We start from the raw sequence: 7,605 nt of genomic DNA on the forward strand, positions 1-7,605 counted from the left end.
TTCTTTCGCTTTTCTTGTCTCCAGCTCGTACGGCTTTCTGGGCCTTTCCGGCCTTCTTCACAGCTTTTCCAGACGCTTGTTGTGGAGGCATGTTGAAAAATAAACTTGGGCATTTATTTTTTATTTTAGACTTGACAGTAGTTTTGGTTTTAAAACCTTAGGGATATCCTAAGGCAAACCAGGGCGCTCAGAAACTTTTGTTTCTCTTCAGCCCCACACATGAGTTAGGTGTGTGATGTGTCATATAGGGGAATATCAATTTTATTGTTATGTGTCAGGATGTGACTATGATATTTGGTTGTTGAGGAACAGGAGAACCAGGATGATAGGCTTTAGTCGGAGAGCTGGATCACGAGCAGGAAGATCGAGGCTGCAGCGGGTCTTGCATTTTTCTTGGGACCAGTAGCGTAGAGAGAGGCAAGAGTAGTGGTGAAGGGAGAGAGTGGTAGAAAGGTAGCTATAGAGAGTAAGAAAAATTGAAGGGTGGAGAACAGTGCATGAGAGTGAGGGAATAGGAGGGGTGGATAGAAAAGTGGGATAGACGGACCTTTCAGGGCCTAGTTGCCTGGGATCTGTAGATCCAATGGCAAAAAATTTTGGTGTGGGGGAAACCGGAGTACCCGGAGAAAACCACTTTCACTGGGTGGGCGCCGAAAAATCTACCCACCCAGTGCCCAACCTGAAATATAAAAGAAATGTTAATGGCATGTATACACTTGGTTAGTTAGCATTGGTCACTATGGTTAATGGTCCAATTTAAGGGCGAAGTATACTTAGTCCAGGTAAGAGGGGTATCTGCTATTTGAAATAATTGCCGTGTTTGGCGGTTTCCGTTATAAGCTTTAATATAATAGTTTTTGGAGAGTTTGATAAATCGGTCCTTAATTGGTGGTAGTTGGGTTAGGGAGTTGAGATAGCTTGGGGGAGTGTAGTTGGGAAGACGGTAGGCAATTTTAATGACCCGGTTTTGCAAATTTTGTAGTAGTGAATATTGTTTTTCAGACATGTTACAAGTGGTTGGGTTACCATATTCGAAAAGAGGTCTTATGAATGCTTTATATATGGTGATTATGGTTTTGGGGGAACATCCTTTGTTGGGTCCACTGATGCGTTTCAAGAAAAAGATTCTATTGCTTGCTCGTTTGGCGATTTCCTGAAAGTGTGGGGTCCAGGAAAGATTGTTAGTTAGAGTAAGACCTAGAAAGGTTACAGATTTTGTGAAAAGAATGTCAGTGTTATTCAGGTTGAGTTTAATATTTTGGAACTTTTTTCCTATACTTGTTGACTTTTCTATGGAAGGTTATAGCTTGAGATTTTGAGGGATTTAAAATGACACGCCATTTATTACACCATTTGGATACTGCGTTCAGGGATGCTTGAACACGTGAGGCTGCAGTATGGGGATTACATGAGGTGCTCCAAATGGCGATATCGTCTGCATATTGTGAAATGAGGGTTGAGTTAAGTGAGGGAAAAGGTATGTCATTAACGTATATATTATATAATAGTGGGCTGAGTACTGAACCTTGGGGGACGCCTGCATTAAAACTGAAAGGGTGTGAGATGGAGTTGTTTATCTTGATACTTGCTGTGCGATTGATGAGGAAGCTGGATATCCAGCGAACTAGGATAGGAGGGATGCCGATGTCTAAGGTTTTATGGCGAAGGCCATCATGCCAGACTGAGTCAAATGCTTTTTTGTACATCAAGAAAAGTAGCGACAGTTGTTTGTTTCCTATTGAATCCTTTGAATATTGATTCTGTGAGACGTGCGAGGTGATCAGTGGTTTGTCTATTTTTCCTACCAGAATTTTGATTTTCGCTGATTAGGTTGTTGGTTTCAAGATAGCAATTAATCCTATTGGTTATAGTTTTTTCCATAAGTTTCCCCAGTGTGTTCAGGAGACTGATCGGCCTGTAATTACTTGGAATAGTAAGATCTTTGTCTTTTTTCGGTATAACTCTAATTAAAGCTGATTTCCATATGTTGGGGTAGTATCCTGAGAGTAGAGAAAGATTGAAGACTGATACAAGGTGCCTCAATATATCTCGTTCAATCCTACAAAGTTGATAAAACTAAGTGAGTGAACAGTGTAATAGTCACAATACGTATTCATTCCACATAGTGAGTACCGTGTTTTACTGTCTATTTTTCGTTCTTAGTTTCAGAGAAAAAACTAAGGGAAAATGTCTGGGCGAGGCAAAGGTGGCAAAGTGAAGGCCAAGGCTAAATCCCGTTCAAGCAGAGCTGGACTCCAGTTTCCAGTCGGGCGTATACATCGTCTCCTTCGAAAAGGAAACTATGCCGAGCGAGTAGGAGCTGGAGCACCCGTCTACCTCGCTGCTGTCTTGGAGTACCTGGCTGCTGAAGTTTTGGAGTTAGCAGGTAACGCTGCACGTGATAACAAGAAGACTAGGATCATTCCTCGTCACTTGCAACTTGCCATTCGTAATGACGAAGAACTCAACAAGTTGCTACAGGGTGTTACTATCGCCCAGGGAGGCGTTCTGCCAAACATTCAGGCTGTCTTATTGCCCAAGAAGACCGAAAAGAAGTAAGTCGGTAAATATTAACAATATATCAAACGGCCCTTTTCAGGGCCACCACCTCCTGATGGAGAGATAGTACAGTTCCTTCGCCATACATCTCGTGTTAATAATTTTCACAGAACACGCAACAAAAGGCGTGTCTCTTGTGTACGACAAACCTTATTATCCCATCTTCCATAATACATAAATAAATAAATAATCATAAAACAAAACGTTTTACTACGATTCATTATAGTACTTGCTATATAAGTAGATCGTCACAGTTAGGTTTTCTCTTATACCAGCATAACGATACGTTGTTGACAGTGTTCACTGTCGTAACCAGACTATGTTCGTCTTTCTAAGTAAGCTGAGTAGTATGTGTAGTTCGTAAGCTATTGCCATTTCTTTCAATATTCTTAACCTGAAAGGAATGTACCTACCTTCATAGATGTCGTTACACGGAAAGAGAAAATGAAAACAAACCAATACGTCATTTTCTGCAGCACAATAATATATTTCGAAGGAGAACAAGAAAACACACCAACTTCGTAATATGAAATTTTATACTTCTCTCCAGGCACATAACTAGATTAAATATCGAACATGCAGGAATTTTGAAAACTGTTTCATGCACGTCGAGTAAGTGTAATAATTTAAAAGGTTCCTTGATAAAGTAAAACGAAAGAAGACTTAACTCACAAACTTTCGTAAGAGAAAAGACGGTTGCTGCTAAACTACAACTCCTTGCATTTCTTACGTGCAAATTCAACTTGAAAAGATGTATGTTACTAACATAGTACAAGTAGTCGTGATGTGTGCGAATGGCATACTCTTTGTTCAGGATGTGGTGGCCCTGAAAAGGGCCGTTTGTTTATTGGCGAGGGTAAGTTACAATACCTCTCTCTCTATTTAGGCTCGTTCCCCTCGAATTCTACGTGCGAGTTGGATGTCTTTCGGCATGATGGTCACTCTCTTTGCGTGAATGGCACACAGGTTAGTGTCTTCGAAGAGACCCACCAAGTACGCCTCACTGGCCTCCTGAAGAGCCATGACAGCAGAGCTCTGGAATCTAAGGTCAGTCTTGAAGTCCTGGGCAATTCTCTCACCAGTCTCTGGAAAGGTAATTTTCGAATGAGCAGCTCAGTTGACTTCTGGTATCGACGGATTTCACGGAGGGCTACTGTTCCTGGCCTGTAACGATGAGGTTTCTTTACACCTCCTGTTGCTGGAGCGCTCTTTCGGGCAGCTTTAGTGGCCAGTTGTTTTCTTGGTGCTTTTCCGCCCGTGGATTTTCTTGCAGTTTGTTTCGTGCGAGCCATAATTTCGTTTTGTCCGTGCTATATTACAAACGTACGTAGAACTACAATCCTACTACACTCTTCGACTTCCGTGCTAAGAATGATCATCGTTCCAATCGTTCCAATGGTATTTGGGTATTTTGCCCTGGAGGGTCAGGTTCACTTTGACCTCTTCCTCCTTCCTGAACTTATTTTCCCTAACTGTTTGTGTTAGGTCCTTTTCAGGGCAATGTCCATTTATAGTCTTTTTTTTTTTTTTTTTTTTATACAGTAGTCAAGGTAACTGGTGGCATTTTTTTTTTTTATATCTGATTATTATTTTAAAATACATAAATATGTAAACTATAAATATTATATTTAAAGTTTATATACATACATACTTTACTTTACTTTTCTTTATGTATAAAATATATGTTAATTGGGGAGAGATATTTAGGATTTTCTTCATCATGTATGAGGTACCTCTCTAGTTCGCATAATAAATCATTTTTCATCCAATTTTTGTTAAAATATCTAATTGTTATATTTAGGAGTCTATCTGATATGGTTGGTATGTTCGAGTAATTGTGAATGAATTTAGATGATGTTGATCTCGGTACTCTGTATGCTGTTGTGAGAAGTGTATTTTGTATTGTTTGTAGTTTAGTTTTGATTGTTTTATTACTTACAGTTACCCATGCTGGAGCTGCATATTCTATTACTGGTCTTATATATGTTTTGTATATTTTCAAAATGTTATCTGTAGATGCTCCACTGTGTTTACCAGTTAGACTCTAACATAGTTGGTTCTTCGCCAAATTTTATTTTTAATTTCGTTGACATGATTGATCCAAGTTAATTTTGAATCATAAGTCAGACCTAAAAATTTTGCTGATTGGGCAACCTGGAGTAGAGTGCCATTCATATATATTTCTAGCTGTTGTTTTCTGTGTTTTGTCGATTTCGTAAAAGTACCAGCTGAGTTTTGCTGTGTTTATTTTAATTCTATATTTTTGACAGTATTCACTTATTCTATTTAATTGTGGTTGTATGTTTGTAGCTGCTATCGTGGGTGTTGCAGCACTTTTCCAGATTGCCACATCATCTGCGAACTGTGATGAGAATCCATGATTTGGATCCTTCAATGGCATATTGTTTACATACATGATGAAGAGTATAGGGCTAACCACCCCTCCTGTGGGACACCAGCTAGTGGAGTAAAGTATTCGGAAAAGTTCCTTCTACGTTTACTCTACATTTTCTGTTTTCCAGAAAGTTAGATAACCAGCGAATAATTCCTCGCGGTAGTTCCATTTCATTCATTCGGAACCTTAGACCATCGTGCCAAACGGTGTCGAATGCTTTCTCAATATCGAGAAAGCAAGCGACTGTACATTCTTTTTGTTGAAACTATCTATTATAGTTTCGGTTAATCTTATTAAATGATCTGTCGTTTGTCTAAATTTTCTGAATCCATTCTGTTCTTCTGGTAATTTTGATGTTATCTCCAAGAATGTGGAGAGTCTATTACTTATTATTCTTTCGAGAATTTTGCCAACACAGCTGGTCAGACTGATTGGTCGGTAGCTATTTGGTTTATTCGCTGGTTTTCCTTCCTTATGGAACATTAATATATTTGCTAGCTTCCAAGAAACTGGGATATATCCTGAGGATAGCGATAGGTTAAATAGTGAATTTAGGTGGTCAAACAATTTCGAGTGCCGTTTTTAAGAGAATAACTTGTATTTCATCTTCTCCTGGCGCTTTGTTTTTGGTGTTTTTTATTGCTTCTAGTATTTCATGTAAGGATATTTCTTTTGTTAGTAATGTGCTTTCATAATCAGTGTTAGAACTTATATTTGTATCAGTTATGTTTACTGGAAATATTGGTTCATATTTATGTTTATTGTTTGCTATGTGATCAGTGACTTTATTGTAGAAGTATGTATTCATATCTGGATCTGTGTGTGTTTTAAATGTATTTTGGAGTTGGTTCTTGAAGGCTTCGGCTATTTCTTTATTTGTATGTGCAATGGTGTTATTGTGTTCAAGTGGAGGATATTTCTTTGTGTTTGTGTTTTCATTTGTGAATCTTTTAAGATGTGACCAGAATTTTTTCGGGTCAGTTATCTCATTTAGTTTATTACAGTAATTGTCCCATTTATTTTGTTTTTGTTGTTTTATTTGAGTTCTAATGTGATTTCTAATGTTGTTTATTTGTGTTTTCGTATCTCTGTTTCTTGTAATCATGTACTGTCTTCTCAGTTGTCTGCGCTTTTTTTATTAGGTTGATTATTTCTGTGGTGGGTTTCCATGTATTGATTGTTGTTTTATGGTGTTGTTTTGGTATTGTTAACTTGGCTGCTTTCTGAAGGCAATCCGTGATTGTTTGACAATAGTTGTCCATTTCGACATGCGTTTTAACTTCTTTAATAATTTTATTAGGTAACAGATTATCTAATTCTTGTTTATAGCATTGCCAATTTGCTTTACTGTAATTAAATTTTTCTTTCCTATATGTTACATTTTATAGGGGTGAGATCGAAGACGCAAAAAATTGGGAGATGATCACTATCTACATCTTTTCCCACTTGAAATTTTACTAATTTCTGGCTTAAATTATATGTACACATACACAGATCTAGTATGTCACTAGAGTTAGTTGAATAGGATGTATGTGTTGGGGTGGTATCATTCAGTAAAGCTATATTATTATCATCAATAAATTGTATTAATTTTCTACCATTTGGATTAGAACTTCGGCATCCAAAGGAAACATTTATACTGTTTAAGTCTCCCATGACTATGGTGTTTTGATTGTGGGAAAAGATGTTATTTAGTAAAGTTGTATCTAATTGTTTACTGGGTGAGCAGTAAATTCCTGCTACGGTTATTTTAGTTTTATTCAATTGAGGATATCTACAGTAACATGTTCATTGCTACTGTTTAATTCTATTTCTTCTACAGATAAATCTACTTGATGAAGCAGCATTATGCCTCTGTTTTCATCATTTTTATTTTTTCTGTCTTTTCTAATAGTTGAGTAATATGGTATTTTAAATCTATTATTATTATATGTTAAAGTTTCACTTAATATTATAATCTGGGGTTTAATTCTTCTATTAGGTCTTCGATCTCATGTTTCTTGGAAGCTATTGCACCTTGGATGTTGATATACACTACTGTGAACATTGTGCTGTGAGCATGTAACCTGTTAGTGTTGTTATAATGTAGGGTATATGAGGTGTGACGTGTTTTATGGTAATTGTGATCAGTAGTTCTATAAAGTTAGTTGTCTGGTTTGGTTTAGTATATTCTGTTATAAAATCAGTTATAACATTTTGAAAAGTGTTGAAAACAGGCTTGCTTTCTCTGTTGTGTTAACATTCGTTTCTTGTATGGTGATGTTGTTTTCTTTTGGTTTTTGTGTTAATGTGTTCTTATTCTGTGTATTAGTCTTCTGTACTTGTTGTTTTTGTGGTTCTTTTCCTTTTAACATTTCTGCATATGTTGTTTTATTGTGTTCTGTTGATGTACTTGTTTCTGGGTAAGCTGTTTGTTTTCGGTTGATTTTGTTCTGTTGGTGTGTCTGTTTTAGGTAAGCTGTTTGTTTTCGGTTGATTCTGTTCTGTTGGTGTTCTGATCTGAAAAATGCGTTGCTTTATTTGTTTATATTTTTCGCAGCCTTTGTAATTTGCTGTGTGGGTTTGACCACAGTTACAACATTTTGGCGTTTCTTTTTCTTTTTTACATTCATTGATATGGTGTTCCCCGCCACATCCGCAGCACCTCGGTG

Source organism: Tachypleus tridentatus, unplaced genomic scaffold (genome assembly GCF_004210375.1).
Source record: "Tachypleus tridentatus isolate NWPU-2018 unplaced genomic scaffold, ASM421037v1 Hic_cluster_2, whole genome shotgun sequence".
NCBI classification, from domain to species: domain Eukaryota; kingdom Metazoa; phylum Arthropoda; class Merostomata; order Xiphosura; family Limulidae; genus Tachypleus; species Tachypleus tridentatus.